The 19,393-nt window shown below is 35.2% G+C and overlaps 1 long non-coding RNA gene across 1 annotated transcript in view; it reads right to left on the reverse strand.

Moving 5' to 3' along the window:
- LOC117217497 (uncharacterized) overlaps positions 1 to 19,393 on the reverse strand; it is a 288,454-nt gene that overhangs the window by 132,571 nt on the left and 136,490 nt on the right. The window contains exon 3 of the long non-coding RNA XR_013033409.1: positions 2,918 to 2,965. This is a non-coding gene — a long non-coding RNA (uncharacterized LOC117217497). The remainder of the gene's footprint in view (positions 1 to 2,917; positions 2,966 to 19,393) is intronic.

The following is a 19,393-nucleotide window of genomic DNA, read 5'->3' on the forward strand; positions in this document are numbered from 1 at the left end:
GTATGAACACTTTTGCGGGCCACTGTACATGAAGTAATCGAAGCGATGACCGGAACCTCCTCCTAATTTCGCAGATAACGCAACGGCGCGCATAATTTCAGCAGAAAGTGATCGATTCGCCGGGGAACAACCGAAAAGAGAACGCATTTCCTGCGATATAGAATACCTACAGCGCACATAAACCGTGTAACGTAGTTTCTTCACTCGTGTCTCGATTATCCGGCGAGTCTCGATCTATCCGCGCCATTCGTCTCCCCATTAAGCCGGATAATCGGGATCCTTATTGCGAGCGGAACTCGATTTCCACGTCGCTCGCGGCCGGAGGATTAATATTAGCTCGCGCAATAAATTCGTTCGCTGTTTCTTTACACGAAACTTAACTGCCTCTAACTTCCTACAAGTCTCACTTAATCAACGACGCATGTACCACTTTGTACGACCCTCTGCCACCTTTTTGCCGGCTTAAATATCACTTCGCTATGCCAAGTGCTCAATTTTCTCTATTCAAGCAGCTCGAACCGTCGCTCGTTCATTCTTTCGCGCGTTTTTACGAACGATCTGCCATTAAAACAATTTCGCTCGGTTAAAAACGCATAAAAATGATCTACGTTGTGGTACGATCAACGTGACCGACGACGAGAATTAGATCGCGTGAGTGCGATATTTGTCGCACATTCGTATAGAACGTTGCTCCGGTTTCTTGAGATAACGAGCTAGTATTATGTGTTTTACGTCTCCGAAGGGGACATTAAAAAATTGAGAAAAAGTGAAACTTGTTCGTCGAAGATCTGTGTAGAAAATGAGCGTAATTGCATGTCGAAATTTTTTAAACTAACATTACAACGAGCGTTAAAACATTAACTCTACATGGTAGAAGAATATCTACTCATCGCTCATAACCAAAAACAATACATCTTCGATAATTGTTTACAGATTTTAAAATTTAAAAAAAATACGTCTATATACTATGAAGCATTTCCTACAAAATGAGCCAAGTTACAAGTCACAGTCATTAAAACTAATGTCGTAATCACCGTTCAAATATTTGCTGTTCATGTTTGAAGCATTTGAATTCATCGCTCTAATCTAACAATATAACGCCTTTTCGATAATTGTTTACAGATTTAACAATTTTTTTTAAATATTTCCATATACTTCAAAGTATTGCCTATAAAATGATTCTAGTTACAGGTCACAGTCATTAAAACTAACGTCGCAATGAGCGTTCAAGTATTCGCTGTTTATGTTAGAAGCATTTCAACTCATCGCTTTACAGATTTAAAAAATTTTCAAAGATATTTCCATATACTTCAAATTATTGCCTATAAAATGATCCTAGTTACAGGTCATTCAAACTAACGTTGTAATGAGCGTTCAAGTATTCGTTGTTTGTGTTAGAAGCATTTCAACTCATCGCTCTAGTCTAACAATATAACACTTTTTCGATAATTGTTTACAGATTTTTAGATTTTTCAAAAATATTTCCATATACTCCAAAGTATTGCCTATAAAATGATCCTAGTTACAGGTCATTCAAACTAACGTTGTAACGAGCGTTCAAGTATTCGTTGTTTGTGTTAAAAGCATTTCAACTCATCGCTCTAGTCTAAAAATATAACACTTTTTCGATAATTGTTTACAGATTTAAAAAATTTTCAAAAATATTTCCATATACTCCAAAGTATTGCCTGTAAAATGATCCTAGTTACAGGTCATTCAAACTAACGTTGTAATGAGCGTTCAAGTATTCGTTGTTTGTGTTAAAAGCATTTCAACTCATCGCTCTAGTCTAACAATATAACACTTTTTCGATAATTGTTTACAGATTTAAAAAATTTTCAAAAATATTTCCATATACTCCAAAGTATTGCCTATAAAATGATCCTAGTTACAGATCATTTAAACTAACGTTGTAATGAGCGTTCAAGTATTCGCTGTTTATGTTAGAAGCATTTCAACTCACCGCTCTAGTCTAACAATATAACACTTTTTCGATAATTGTTTACAGATTTTTAGATTTTTCAAAAATATTTCCATATACTTCGAAGTATTGCCCACAAACTGATCCCAATTACAAGACAGTGTCATTAAAACTAACGTCGTAACGAGCGTTCAAATATTCACTGTTCATACTAGAAGAATGTCAACTCATCGCTCTACCCTAACAATATAACACTTTTTCGATAATTGTTTACAGATTTTTAGATTTTTCAAAAATATTTCCATATACTTCGAAGTATTGCTCACAAACTGATCCCAATTACGAGACAGTGTCATTAAAACTAACGTCGTAACGAGCGTCCAAATATTCACTGTTCACACTAGAAGAATGTCAACTCATCGCTCTACCCTAACAATATAACACCTTTTCAATAATTGTTTACAGATTTAAAAATTTGTAAAAGTTATGCGTACATTGCCCGAAGTCTTGGCTACAAAATGGGCCTAGTCTCGCATCGAAATCTTTAAAATGAACGTCGCAAAGTGTGTCCGAACGTTCGGACCTCCCAGTAGAAACGTGTCAGGCGATTAGACTGGACGATAAACGCCTTCCCGATTATTGTTTACAATCATGTTAAATTATCCGTTGCCGCGCAGAATCTTTTGGGACAGAACCGCGAGCCTATTCCGCGAGTACACAGCTCCCAAGATTGCTTGTCCATCTCTCTGGACAGGTTTGCGCAGCCTTCGGGCAGCCAATGCCCTCGAACATTTAGCTATAATTTCTATGATAATCTGCGCTATTATCGGGGCTCGTTCCGCGTCTTTTTGTTCGTGGCTTGTGTGTTACTCGCGTGATGGGCTATCTCTACATCTACGGCCCGCCAAAAACAACGAGAGCCGTAAGAAAAGGAAAAACAGGAAAGGGGAAGGAAAAGGATCGGGCGAGTTTTCACCGGAGGGACGGCCGACTTACCTCGATTATGCCCTGCGACTTGTCACTCGGCTTGTCAATTTTCCCGATCTGGAACAGAAATAAAACGACTGTCAACGATCGTTCGCCGGGACGAGTCGGCGCGGCGGGACGCTTTTCACGAGCATCCTGCGATTACGGTGTCGAATAAATTGCCGGTCTTCCTTTTGCCTGCCGATAATTAATGGAGGTGTGGCGACGTTTGAATACTTCGCTGGTAAATTTCAATATTCCGATAAGACAGAAGTGCCTACTACGAGGGACAAAGACAAGGCGCACCGCATTTTCTCGTACACGCTTCGAGAGTGTATTCCACGAGTGAAAATCGAACTAAAGTGTTATATAAAAGAAAGAAAAAACGTCCGTAAATGCTTCGTTGAGAAAGTTATGCCGAAAATAAGAAATGTGAGAGACATGGATAACGCTAAGGTACAGGATACGAATTAATTGCAAAAATCAACGTCGCCTGCGAAAAGATTAGATAAAAACAAAACCAACTGCGGAAAATTTATGCAGAAAGAATTTTAATGTATCATTAATCTTTGCTTTCGTTCTTTTTACATTTGTTAATGAGAAACGTATGTACCTCAGACTATGACTTCCTATGACATTAACATTATAAATGTAACCTAAATAATAAATTGACATCTTTTCATTTGTCACGTGTTTTTATATCCCCAGCATTTCTTGCCGCAAACGTTTTTTCCCTTAAAGCTTTCTCCTGTTTTAATATTTGTTGCTCTCCTTTTTCTGTTTTAATCAGAGACGGATTTAGATTTTTTCCGCCCTAAGGTAATATATTTTTGCTGTCCTGGAATGATGAAAAGATGGAAAAAGAGGAGAAATGATCGTAAACGTTTGAAATATTAGATTTAGCATTTTGATGGAAACGTGTATGAAAATGTATTGTTTATTATTTAAACATTTTTGCGCCCTGACGAGATGTCGTTCTCCACCAAACAATTAGACCAGTTGAAATTTGATATAATATATAAGAAATAATTAATATTTCTCGTTCAATTCGTAACAATCAGTTGTGTAATACTGTTTAATTACTTTTTACTGTGTATAAGAAAATTTGAAGCGGAATTTTCCTGAAAAACCGTCGCCTCCTAAAAAATGCCCCCGTAGACTACAGCATATTTAATCTATACCTCAATTCGCCTCTGGTTTTAATATTCCACAAGTTGTCAGAGGTTCTAACAGAGCCTCATATAAACACATATATGAAACACATACATATACACTCGACAGCAAAATTAAAGCATCAGGAATTTTTGACCGAAAAATTCTGAATCTTCGAACAATTGTAACTTCGTTAAAAACTATAGTAAAATCATGATTTATCTAAAAATTGAAGCTTGAAGTTTCAACTTGATGATACCCCATATTTTAATCTTTAGTATCATGCGGAGCCATGACTGCTGTAACCTAGATCTGAGGTCATGTTCGTGATACCGAAAAAGGGGAAAATTTAACGCCCTCTATGGAGTTTCAAAAATTGCTTTCGAGTATACCGTCACAGCATCGTAAAGTTCGGACTTCCAACCGCTACAATTCTTTCTCTCTAAGTCCATTGATGCCTACAATAGTATTGTAGTAATACAATAATCACGTAGTAATACAGTTGTTATTTAGTTACCTATCTATACAACAGTAATCTAGTAATATTGCAAAAGAGAATTACAGTAATTTAATGGTATAGTAATAAAATAATATATTGGGTTGGCAACTAAGTAATTGCCGATTTGTTCAATGAAATAGAAATGTTTATTTACTCGAAATGAAGTTTAATCTGTAATGTATTTTCCATTTTGTTCGATGACCTTTTGCAATCTCTTTGACAACTTGAAAATTCCACGCTCGTCGAAAGTCTGATCCTTTTCGGCCAAAAACTGAGTTAAGTGAGATTTTACAGCGTCATCATCATTAAAAAAGTTTTACCACGAAGGGAGTTGTCCAGGGATCGAAATAAGTGGCAATCCGATGGCGCGAGATCAGGGCTATATGGTGGGTGTAACATCAATTCCCAACCAATATCCATGAATTTTTGCCGAGTGGACAAAGACGTGTGCGGCCTAGCATTGTCCTGCTGGAACATGACACCTTTACGATTGACCAATTCTGGTCGCTTTTCCTTGACCGCTGCATTCAATTTGTCCAGTTGCTAACATTCACGGATAATAAAAAATAACATAATAATAATAATAATAATAATAATAATAATAATAATAATAATTTTCTAATATAACATTTACGGATAGCATAAAAATGGGAGTGAGAGACATCTATATATAACTGAAATCGGCAATTACTTAGTTGCCAACCCAATAGTAATAGGGTGGTATAGTAATATGTAGAATAACACAGTAGTATAGTAATACAAAAGTCATACAGTAATACCGCAGTAATCTAGTAATTTTGGAATGTAATAACGTAGTAATCCATTAACTTTGTAATTTGGGAATGTAGTAATCTAATAATCAGGTGATCTATTATATTAATCTGGTAATCTAGTAGTTCAGTAATATAGTTGTTACGAGCCGAGGGCCAGGCAGCTTTGCGTGGCCGGAGGTTTGATGCGATTGGGATTTTTCTATAAGGGAAATTGCGTGGACCAGCCGATGCTTCTTTCAGCACGGGTTGCCACCCAGTAATTAGGATAGGATTCGTGGAAATTGAAGTTTGGATGGCTCGTAACTTTCACAAGAAGAAATGAAGATATGCCTCGTGCGGTAAAGGTATATCTTCGTGGGTTTTTACCAACTGCTGCTTCGAATCGGGAAATGGAATAATTGAATTTTACAACCAAGGTAAACTGGTAAAAGATAGTATATTACAAGTTTTGGTTAAATACAATTGTATATGTACACCTGGTAACGAGTACGTACTCGGTTGATGTGCTCGAAAGTGGATTAAACTCGATCTTGCTAACGTTTCTTCGTCGGTGGTTGACTCGAAACTAGCCCGCTTTCTGGTCGCGTTTGAGCCCTTTATATACCAAAATTTTCTTGAGAAATGGTACTGGGGGTGTTCGTATTCCAGAACGTTCGTCCTCGTACCCCTTTGAAGATACTTGACTAGCAATATACAAACGAACTCCTGGCTGGCTGGCACCAGCCTGGCGAATGAAAAACACGTCGGAAAATTTTCCGTACATTACGAAGTAATCTACTGTCTAGTAATATAGTGGTATAGTATTCTAGTAATCTAATAATAATAATATCTAATAATGCTAGCAATCTAATAATCTAGTAATCTATTAAGCTAGTGATTTAGTAATCTAGGGATCTAGGATTCTAGAAAATCTAGTAACTTAGTAATTTAGTAATCTACTAATGTAGTAATCTAGTGACCTAGAAATTGCGTGATCCAGTAATTTAGGAATCTAGAAGATCTAGTGGTCCAGTAATTTAGTAATCTACTAATCTAGAAATCTAATAATCTAATGATATAGCAATTTAGTAATATAGTAATGTAGTAATTTAGCAATCTAGTAATGCAGAGTTTAAGCTATCTAGTGATCTAGTGATTTAGTAATATAAATGGTCTAGTGATACAGCAATCTAGTAATATAGTAATATAGTAGCCTAGTATTCTCTTTATTTAATAATATAGCAACCTAATAACGTAGTAATCTAGTAATCGAGTAATATAGCAACCTAATAATATAGTAATCTAGTAATCGAGTAATCGAGTAATCTAGCAATCTTGTAATCTAGTGATCTAGTAATCCAGTAATTTAGTGATCTAGTAATCTGGTAATCTAGTAATCTAAGAATCTAAGAATCTGGTAATCTGGTAATCCAGTAGTCCAGTAATATAGCAATCTGGTGTCTAGTAATCTAGTAATCTAGTAATCTAGGAATCTAGGAACCTAGAAATCTAGAAATCTAGTGATTTAGTGGTTTAGTGATTTAGGAATCTAGTGATCCAGGAATCTCGGAATCCAGGAATTTAGAAACCTAGTAATCTAATGGTCTAGTGATCCAGGAATCTAGGAATCTAGGAATCTAGAAAATCCAGAAAAATGTTAGCAATTTAGTAATCTACTAACCTGATGATCTAGTAATCCAGTAATCTAAGATCCTAATAATCTAGTAATCCAGTAATCCAATAACATATTAACAAATGCAAAATTATAAACTGCTCTAATCATGTCGATATGCCACCACTCGTCTTGACAACGATAAGAGTCCAAAGCAAACTCCAACTGCACGACGCAAAGACCACCTCCTCACGGTAACCGAGTGTCAAGAAAACTTTTCCGGACAGCCGTTCGAAGTGCCAGAAAGTGCGCGAGTACAATGTCCAGCAAATGGAAATTGAGTAACTCGTAAAGCGTCCTGTCTTTTGATCGTCGACCATTGTAGATCGATCCGCGAGCGGTTTCTAGATCCCCAACAGCTGCGCCATACATGATCCACAGCTTGGAAGTACCGACAGTGTGGGAGCATAAACTCCTAGCAATCATACGTGCGCGCCCACGCCGTCTTCGGGCTGACCACTAGAGCAGCCGGTGTCCATAATGCGTTCTGTTCCCTTCGGCTTCCACGTTCTTTCCGAGCGGTCGCACATTCTGTTCTGCTTCCTTCCCTCCCCCGCTGTAGTTTATTATAGCGTGAGCGTCTATGTATCGGCGATTTTAATCGGCCAGCATCGGGCATTACGATCCAGATAGGTTTGCCACTATCAGTGTACAAACTAATTTCATCGCGAACCCCTTGTTAACTGTGCTGCCCCGACAGTGGCCCATTAGACAGATGAAACATTGTGTTAGGCGGAGAATATCGTAACACGAACGATGCGATTAATAAAAATAACCGAGATCATCGACACGGTCATGGTCTGATAGAATGGTGTGAATGATCATAGACTCAAAGTAACTTTTACATTTTATTGTGAAATTTAAGTAAAACCTTAATAAAAAGCCATATTTGTATATTTCTAGATTACAATTAATAGAAAATGAAAATATGTAAATATTATTTTCCTTTTGGTTTTTATTGAAATATCAGTAAAAATTACTTTAGGTTTATAATATATTCACAGCGCTGTAAAGGGTCTCCTTTAACTGAAACACCTTATATATTTAAAAAGAACTTGGAAAAATGTTATATTTTTATATTGCTGTATTAGAAATAATATAAAATTGAAATAAACGAATACGATATTTTGTTAAATTTTCATTTGGATATCATTGAAGATTTAGTTAAACGATTGTTAATGCACCAATCAATTAGTCAAGATTTTCTAGCATGCAATCGAATGTTAAAATAGCGCTGCAAAAAATTTGTATGTAGAAATGATGAATACAAGTGACTAAAATATTAGCCAATATCCCACTCCTATTTTAGAAGCATGCATCGAATCGCTTTATTTTGTGCTAATGAACTATTCAATGAACTAATAAATTGAACTATCAAAAAATTCAGAACAGTTATTCAGGCTGAACTTCCACAGAGGAAATTATATTTTTATTAAAACTAGAGGAAATACGCAGTGAAATTGACTTTTCAATTTCGTTGGAAATTTTAGTAAGTTGGAAACTTTGAAGCATTTTCACATTTCTCATATACGAAGTAACACGAATATTAACAAACGTTAATAACATTTCTACTTTCTCATTAACATAAGGAATTTTTTAGTTGGTAAATTGAATTCGTGGTTAAATTCGCGGTTTTTACAAAATAAATTCCGCAAATTGAGATTTACGTCAAAATAGACAGTCTAGTCGTAGTTATAGGTTATGTCTGGATCATAATTGGGTTCCGTCTAGATTAGATCAAGGTTCAGTCAAGATTACTGCACTTCTTAGTTAAATTGTCCTAATCAACATTCCTAATCATTCAAAAAATGAAGCTTTAGATTAATAAAATCATTTTTACATAAGTGAAAACAAACAAATGGAATTACATTTGGAACTCTGTGAAGTATATATAATATTTTAACTTTGTTTAAGAGGTAAAAGGCCAGTTATGTTCCAAATATTTAAAAATATCTTGAAACATGACAAATTAGTGCATTTTATTTAATACATTGAAACATTTCTCGCAATGCAAAAAATTGTTCAGAAAATATCTAGCTATAGAACATATTCAAAATTCATCGATATCGACGACGACATTCCTTTAATAAATAGTTACTGATAATTGCGTTAATTGTTCATATTCAAATTGTATAATATGCAGGTCTCATTTTTCCATTTTTGGTATTCGGTGTTGGCCTGTTACATGGTCTTCCTGTTCTTAATTAGAAATTTATTTCAGTTGTAATATCAATCGCGAAACAAAAATTAATACCAATATTATTTGATTTTACAACACTGTCCCATTCAATACAACCAACTGATGAATAAGACGAAAACACTCTTTTTTAAAATATTAAAAGAAAGTAAGTAAACGTAGGAGAAAGTCATTGGCACTGTGCAGTTTTATAATAAAAGCGCCGATTTTCAAATGTTCCAAAGTCTTTTGGTTATATTTTCCATAACAAAAGTGTTCGATTCATGGCAATTCTCTCCTAAAAATAAATCGATATTTTCAAAGATTTCCACTAGAATACCTTTTTAAGGGAGGGCATTCAGGCGAAGTTCGACTACCACTCCTTTCCCAGACAAAGTATTGAAAAAACATGCATTCTGATAGCACTTTTCACGCTGATTCGAGTTACGTGCAAATCATTTTGCTAATTTTCTTTATAATAAAAAACTTTCCTTTCTACGAAAAACAAAAGACGGATTCAAAAATCTGCGTCTATTATCAAATCGAAAATTACTGGTAGTCGATCTTCGCCCGGTTGCCCTACCTTAGATTACGTTCTAGAATTTGCCGCAGCATCCGACGAGAACGCAGAAACAGTTTTCCAGGAACGCGGCGCGGCTCGCGGCCGGTAATTTTTCCGTGGTTCCCGGTGGGTGTAGTTGAATCGCCGCAACATCCGGCACAGGATAAGGCCCCCGGTTACGCAGGCCACAAATTTCCAATCGGCCGACGCGATTCCCGATTAACATCGTGTTCCAACAAGCGTATCGATCTATTTACATATACGCGTGTAGTACCCGGCGCGACTCGATCCGATTCCGTTTCTTTCGTTCGGCCGGGGCTGAATTACTGCTTGAAATTAAAACGGGTGTAACCGTGCGAACGATATTTATCCCGCGTGACGGGGCCCGCAGCGATCGCCGCGCGGCGGGGCCCGCAACGATCGCCGCGCCACGCCGCGCCGCGCCGCACCGCACCGCGCCGGTCCTCATTGTGGACTGTGCGGGGCCGTGTTACAATCGCCGATAATCCGAGACAAGTGTTGCCCCTAATTTACTGCCTCGCGCGTCCCGAATAAAACGGCCGAGCGACCGCCGGTCGGACCCCGCCAACGAAACTTTCCCGGGATCCACGTGACCGGGCCCCGTTTATGCGCGATGCATAATGCAACGGGCCGCGCGACCGCGAAAATTTACGAACTGCGCGGGAAACCGATATCTCAATTATCCACGACTCTAAGTGCGCTCGCTCTCCCCCCCCCCCCTCCCTCCTCCTCTTCCCTTAACGCTGCTGAAGCAGGAGGAAGTATAGGCGAAATGAATTTATGAAACGGCTTGTCGCTTCCATCGAGACTTGCGGCGGATTTCGCAATATGCACCGCTATGGGTATGCACGCGCGGCTGTTCAACCCTTGCGTGATGGACGATTCCGGTGATTTTATGCAGTCGTGACCAGATATCCAGTCATTGTTGTTGCAGTGTTCGGATAATGTTCAGGATAACGAATAATTTTTATTATTTGTTATTCGCAGAGAAGTTTCATTGTTTGCTTCTTTTTTTTGCTAATAACGTTAGTTATGTTATTTGTTACTTGCGAATATGAAATACATTTAAATTATTCGACATTCACGGATAAGAAATAAATTTAAGTTATTACATTAAGTTATTATTATTATTATATATGACGATTATTATTTCTATATTATATATAATATATATACTATAGGTAATATGTATATATATATATATATATATATAGTATACATATACAGTATATACTAATTATATATAATATAGAAATAATAATCGTTACATATAATAATAATAATAACTTAATGTAATAACTTAAATTTATTTCTTATTCGTGAATGACGAGTAACTTAAATTTATTCCTTATTCGCGAATAACGAATAAGAAATAAATTTAGGTTATTACATTAAGTTATTATTATTATTATATATAACGATTATTATTTCTATATTATATATAATATATATACTATAAGTAATATGTATATATACATAACGATAATTTATTTATTATTCGTTATTCGCGAATAAGGAATAAATTTAAGTTACTCGTCATTCACGAATAAAAAAGAAATTTAATTTACTCGTTACTTAAAGTTGCTATTTAGAATGTGTATATTTTTATGGATATCGGTAAATATAGAGTAAGACATATAAATAGTAAACATACAAATTATTAGTAATTTTGAACATTTTTATGTGTGCTACTTATAGTACAATTTATAATATCGTTACCACTTGTGCGTAAGATTGAAGGAAGATGAGATACGAAACGAAGAACTCTAGATGTAATAATAATGTCACAAGAATAAACTATTAGAATTTATGTAGAATACTTAATTAAGCTAATTTCTTTAAATTCCGTTTTTTAGTTGTTCTTTTTTACGTAAGACAGTAACTTTCTTTTTATCGATAGAAGCATCCGTATTTACAATGTTAAAAAAGTGACTGTCGAGTGTAGTTAAATTGTAAGTATCGGATGCATTTATACATACGACGTCATTATTGTCACGAGATAAATAATTGATTCTTGAAGGACCAGCTTGCTTAGGACACGTAATGACGGATTCAAAATCTTTTCATTTCGTGTGAGCCATGAAAGACATAGGATTACTTATCACTTATAATAATGATTAATTCGAACAGTAAATAACAGAATAATGATTAATTATTTCTGCGTTGTCTTTATTCAAATACAATTTTATTCGATTAATGCCCAACACTTGTTAGGAATAAATTTCATTTTGCTTATATATATTTTTGTGTCTATTTTTGAAATCTGAATTAAACCTCTTATCGAACTTAGGTAATAGTTATAATAAATAAATCGTAATAGTTATTATGCGTGTTAATTGTACATGTAATCTATAGTTAACTGTAGTAGTTGTTATACTTGATAGTTATACATATAATCTATAGTTCATTTTAATAGTTGTTATATCTGAAAGATATATATACATAACCCATAGTTAACTATGATAGTTATATTATTTACGGTTCACCCTATTAGTTATTTACATGTATGTAATAATTATATGTAGTAGTCAGAAACTGTTGATACAACCAGAAGAGGGGGCATTATATAATACATGGAAAAATAAGTCGAAAAGAAATAATAACATTTTGTCATGTAAGGCTTTATTTTCGAGGAAACTAAGTTGGAAGATGTGCCGTGTTCGTATGCCTTACGGCTCAGAGTACAGTATAGCAAGAAGTAGAATTGGTATGTCATAGTCAGACGCGCCACTTGATTCCTATTCAATAGTATTATTTTTTCAACCTTATTTTCCTCAAAAACAGTTGCTTAAGTGAAGAAATATTATTCTACATTTTTCCTGTATTTTTATTTGTAGAATAAATCGTGTAACTTTTATTATTGCAGTACAAAAAATATTAAAAATTGAAGATTTAATAAAATTTTCGATGCTTACACTATTATTGAAAAATTTTCATTGTATCCAAGAGTGTCTACAGAATTACTCAACGTAAAGAACATTAATATAGTTTTTATTATTAGATTACAGAAAAAATATTCAAATTCGACTGTTTAAAAAATTGCATAAAGGTGTCTCGTTCCCTTTCGAAATTGTTTAAACAAGTTCCACTGGTTCTACAGATTTCCAAAAAATGTCATATTATCCAGGAGAGTTTACAGAATCGTTCTCTATACAAAAAATCAATATAGCTTTTATTATTAGAGCACAAAAAATGTTCAAAGTCGAAAACTTTAAAAGAAAGTGAAAATTTTTAAAAATTTTGAAAAACTGAACATAGTTAATGCTTATACTGTCATCGAGAGAGAGCATAGTCATACCACGACGTCTAGGAGAACCCACGGTATCATTCTATTTCCCAACACAACTGAAAACTTGCCTTTTTTATAAACACAACGTTAGATATTTCAATAACAGCTGCGCGAAGTTGGCGATGTATTCTTCGCTGTTCCATGGTTTATTATTTGCACAGGAAAGCATATTTCGAGAGGCCGATATCGTAATGCCTAGCGAGACTGGAAACTCGAACGATTTCTCGCTCGAACGAGCAATATCGCTCATCATCAGCATACCATCGTACATCGCCTGGGCTGGTATTCTACGAGCGCGCTGAAACGCGATATGAAAATGCAGTGCCCGTTCCGGAACGCTCGTTCTACCTTAGGCATGTCCGTTTGTTCGAATGGCGCGTAATTTGAATTTTCCAATTGGCTTCGCTTAATCGGCCCGGCTCGATCATTGTGAACGTTCCTGAGCACTGTGTCGTACTTACACAGCGACTCTGGAAGCGTATTCCATACTCGTCTTCCGACTATGAGAATTATCTTCTGTGCTCGTATTTCATACAGGCATACTTGGGGCGCTCGTTTCTTTATGATATTCGCATAACTTTGATGATCATGGGAACACTAATTGGCCAGCGTAATCGAATCTTGGCGATGCAAATTTTTATTTGAAAAATTGTAAACGTTTAAGGAGCATTTGCCGTAACTATCTAAGTCCGGAAGCTTTGGTAAAATTATATTTTTTAATGTTCAAGTGGAAATTGAAAAACACATTCTTACATTTATTTTACAACGTACCTTTTGCACGTTGGGGCTTTTAAAAATCGTCAAAGTTGCTAGTATTATAACAGGTCCTAAAATGAACAAAACAAATCACGAAGATTCAATCATTTTTCTGATCATCTAACTCCTTTCGTTTTGACAGAAAATATTTTTTTCTTGTTAAAATAAAGATTGAAGAACATTCTTATATTTTTGTTTAAACGAACCTTTCGTTTGTTGCGTTTTAAAAAATGTACGAAGTTGCTAGTGTTTTCTAAGATCTTAAAATGGTCAATATATGTATATCAGAAACGTTCAAGAATTTTTTTAACGTCGAACTCCTCAAGTTTTGGCAAAACAATATTACATTCTGTTTAAATATAAATAGAAGAACATTCCTATACTTTTTTACAACAATCGTCCTGCTTGTTGCGTTTTAAAAAATTCATGATGTTACTAGTGTTTCAGCAGGTCCTAAAATGGTCAAAACATATCAAGAAGATTCAACAATTTTTTTATCATCTAACTCTTTTTGTTCCGGTAAACAAATCTTTTTCTTGTTAAAATAAAAGCTGAGGAACATTTTTACATTGTTGTTTGAACAAACCTTTCGTTTCTTGCGTTTTAAAAAATTGACAAAGTTGCTAGTATTTTAGATGCTTCTAAAATGGCCAAAATATATCAGTAAGATCCAACAATTTTTCTTACTACCTGACTCTGTAAGATTTGGCAAAAAGATAATTCTCCTGTTCAAATGAACACTGTAGGATATTCCTACATTTTTCTTATAATAATCTCTTTCCATTTATTACGTTTACAAAACATTCTGGATTATTACTATTTTCTGGATTACTGCTATTCTTATTACTATCGGACCATCTTCGGTTGCCAATTAGAAAAATATTATTCAATTAACGCGGAATGGCAATCAGGAAACAATAAACGCTGGATTGTTTATTAACATAAGCCGGCAACGGAATTTTTCAAGTGCACTCGGAACGAGCGATCGCAGTATTCGTTCTACGTAGATAGATCTTTATCGCGCAGATTGGATTACCGCCAATAAAGTCCGACCGCGGCGTAGATAAAGTAAGCCGCGCCGATATCGAACCGAACAATTGGAGCAAAATAAACCGGGGGGATTAAGAAACGGAATAGAGAAACAAACCAACGGGCCGCGCGGCCGGCCGCTCATAAAGATATGGGCGGAAAAGGAGACGTCGGAGAATAGGAATAGCAACGAGTGACTGCATGCATGCCGAGCCGATCGATCTACTACGTGGTCCCTTTAACGAGAGCCAACGTAAGTCAATGGCCAGGGTGGCGTGCACCGCGAGCCTTAGTTGGACTTTATGGGAACACGGTGTTCTCGCAACCGGAAGAAAATCCGCGTACCTGCGTCGCCAATTTTTCAGGCGTGGGTGAAACTATTCCCGAGACCCTCGCAGAAGGAGCTGCCTCGGGCAGAATTGAATCGTCGATCAAGGGGACGCATGTGCACGGTCTCGATACAGCTGGTCCAAAAACTATTCGTTCATTTACGAAAATAAGCTCTTTTTTTATAACTGAAGTAACTTTTTCAAAATTGCGGCAAACGATTTCAGCTTTTTTTCGAGATTTCGACGAACCTTTCAGTCTGCGCGTAAATGACCGAAAACTTGTTTAAACTAAGGAAATTAAATTGATTAGATTGAGGAAATCAAATTGTTTAAATTCAGAAAATTAAATTGTTTGTATTCAGAAAATTAAGGTATTTAGTACGATTTTTAAAAAGTTATTACATCGTTTTAAGAGATGACCATATGTTTCAATGAATAAGTCAATAATTTTTGGATTCACTGTATCTTGATCAAAAACTGAAAAATCAGCTTTTTAAGTACTTTAAATTTTTATAAAATTGATAAATAAATCAATATATTAATATATAATTTATTATATAATTAATTATATTATATCATTTTATATATATATTATATTATATAATTAATTATATTATATAATTAATACATTAATATATAATTTATTGTATATTAACACGGTAATATATAATTTATTGTATATTAATACATTGATATATAATTGATTATATATTAATTATTATTTATTATAATTATTATTTCTTAATACATTAATATATGATCTATTAATTTAGAAATTTTACAAGAATTTATAAAAAGTTAAAATAATTCACACTTATGACATATACATATACAATGGCTCAAAGTAAAACTCGGTCACCCAATTTTTTTCACTCTCCGAGGTCGTTATTAGTATAAGAGAACAAATTAAATGAAAAATTGAATAAGAATAGCGTTTCATTTAACTTCATTTAATGAACAGCCTACGATTCCTACTTAACACAAAAACCTAAAATACCTGAATTGTTTCGAATTTAAGTTAAAATATCATTCGCAAAGAAAATCGATAAAACATTACTTTCCACAGCCGTTAACTTAAAAACCATGTTTAGTTTGTTGCTCATCCTACAAAAATCCTGAAATTTTCACCACAGATTTGCATTCAGCGATCGTAAATTCGTGGCCAGCTTTTCGGCGAAAAGGGGGACAACTGTGCGACGCCTGCGGGCCCGCGCGAACAAATTAATACCGCAGGCACGTTGCTCGTCGCGTGATTACATTTCGTATCGCTATAATTCTCGGGAATCGGATCGGATCGGATCGAATCGAATCGTACTCGAACCGGTCCGAGCCAGCTCGCCAGAGGAGTCCTCGCGAAAAGAAACGAAGAGGAATCCCGCGGCAGGCGTGCAGCCCGCGTATTTGGCGCGCGAACCGAGCGTAAAAACGAGGAGGCCCCTAGTCCCCGGCATCTTGCACACGCGAAAAACAGTTTTAGTCGCAGCGGGCAGGTGTCACATTCCATCAGTCGATCCGCCCGAGTCCCATTTCGGCCGACGGTGATTATTGCCCGGAATAAATTAAGTTGTTTCACTTCCATCTCCTCTCCTCCCCCCTCGTCTTTCGGGACCCCCGAAATTCAAGAATGTCACGGTGGCTAACTACCAATTGCCGTTTTTGCACGCTCGTCGCCCATAGTAGGCTAGATTCCGTTGTTCTTGCGTTCGAGGAGCACCGGGTAGTTCCTTCTGATAAATGGGCTGCGGATCTTCGTGTAAATTTTTCGTTTTGTTAGTTGTTTTTGAAGGACACCCTGTAACCAGTTTGCTGCGTTTGACGAGTATACTCGTCATGGAGAAGTGGCAGTATTTTGTGACATGATGAGTATATACTCGTCATGGGGAATTGACAGTATTTTGTCATGACGAGTATACTCGTCATGCATAAAAAGTAGCGACTATTGACTATTTAAATTGTAATTTTAGCGAAAACAAAAACATATTCTGAAATTTCAAGATGTTTAGAATATTTTGAGGCCTATCCTACACGAAGGTGTTTACATTGTTATAAAAATAATATTAGGGAAGATTTACGATATTGGTGTTCGGCGTGTTAAGTGCTTTTATGTATCGTTCCTTGCTTTGCTGAATATTACACAACAGCAGCAATTTGAATTTTTAACTTTTACAAGTATTTGATTTTTCCTTTTGAATAATAACGTCATAATAAACGTTTTTCGTTTATTATTATAATTATGAAAGTGGTCTAAGTCAAAATTTTAAAAAAAATGAATTTATCACTTATTTCACACACGACATGATTTTAAACTAAATTTATTCAATGTAATTTTTACGATATCGTCAAAAATGAACCTTTAGATAGTAGTTGTAATTACAACGTTATACGGAATTCATTTAGTGTTAATTATGAAAGTGGTCTAAGTCAACAATTTAAAGAAATTATATAATAAAAATTATATGATAAAAATGGATTACTTTTTAAAAATGATTAATAAATGTTTATGAATTATTTCGTTAAAGTTGTTGTTTCAAATGGACCGTTTATTTTGAAAGTGGTATAAGTTCTTTTTTTTAAAGAAATTCAAAATGCCGAATCTGAGTTTGTATTGTCTAAATACCCCACGCAACGCCACTTACAATTTCTTTCGATGACATTGGACTTACATCACTTTCAAAATAAACGGCTCAAATAAAAATCACAATTTTTTATTACTTTAAGTCAATTATAGGACATTCCGGTAATGTTTGAAAATGATCTAAGTCAATTCAAGCTTTAAAAACAACATTTCCCTATGAAATTCACACAAAATTTCATATCTATAATAAATTCCCATTAATCAAGACTAATAAAATTATAAATTAAAATGTCGCATAATGTAAAAATATTTTTTAATTTATTCAAATGCGATTCATTAAATATCTCGAAACACACAAAGAAATATATGACTTAACCACTTTCATAATTATGGGCACAAGTGAATAAGTAAATATTAGTAATAAAATTGTTGATTTTATAAAATTAAACCGTTCTTTTGATCCAATAATTTAACAGCGACTCTTACTCTGTGTTTGACGAGTATACTCGTCATCGCTTGATTCTAGCGACACGTATTCGTGCGCGCTCTGAAAAGATAGCGCAACAGCTAACTAGTTAATATAATAATTTCACACTGTTTTTGCCAAAGAGATCAGAAGACACAACTTATCATTTCGACGTAGAATTATTTCCCAAACTTAATCACTAGATAGCGCATTTTTACACGAATTGTTGTTAATTATTAGTTATCAGTTATTTTTGGATGAAGTCTAACATTCAATTCAATTGTTTAACTCAATTTTTCTCGGAAAGCTCGAAATAGATAATCTTTGTAAATTTTAATTGAATATTGTTTTCTTCAAAATGATCGAACTTTAAGATTGTAATTTTAAATTATTTTGAACATTTATTCCAATCAACTCTCCGGCGTTGATCTCTCTGTTGCAGTTATTTCAGCATTCATGTTCATTTCTAAATTATACTTCTTAATACTTGAAACATCAAGTATTAATTTGATTCTTACTCAAGGTCACGCGAAGGTCATGTTATTACAGGTCATTGGATTTGTCTTGATCCTAGCTATCATGATATAATGATAGCAATACGTAGTCTCATATTAAGAAATATCAATGACCTTGAAATTTTTGAAAATATGACCTTTGCAAAGAAATTATTTTCAGTGCTACATACGATCTGTTCCTCTGGCATTTTTTAGTATCGTTAACGATAACGGAGATATTGCTTTGTAACAGCCTTTTGTGAATCACCCTGTACAGTAAATTCTCCCTAATTGACACTCAGCTTGGAAACAAAAATGGACAATTTGGGAAGAGGAGGTACGATTAATTGAGTCTTGCGGCTCGTATTTATAGTTGTTAATAAACGATAACTATACAAATGAGCCGCAATGCTCGAATAATCGTATCTCCTCTTCCCAAACTGTCCATTTTTGTGCGCAAACTGAGCGCGAATTAGGGAGAAATTATTATAGTTTCGTTCGACCCGCGAGTTTCGTTTTCTCTCTCTCTCCCTCTCTCTCTCTCTCTCTCTCTCTCTCTCTCTCTCCCTCTCTCTTGCGAGCTGCCAGCAACTATAAAGACAAGCCACGAATGCTCGAAGAATCATGTCTTAGTATTCTCGAATTTGCATGTTTCGATTCCGACTGAAAACAATTCTAAGAGAAATTACTGTATGTAGTGATGAGCCACCGTGTACATGCTCTAAGACTTCCAC

This window comes from Megalopta genalis, chromosome 5, assembly GCF_051020955.1.
Source record: "Megalopta genalis isolate 19385.01 chromosome 5, iyMegGena1_principal, whole genome shotgun sequence".
Lineage (NCBI taxonomy): Eukaryota > Metazoa > Arthropoda > Insecta > Hymenoptera > Halictidae > Megalopta > Megalopta genalis.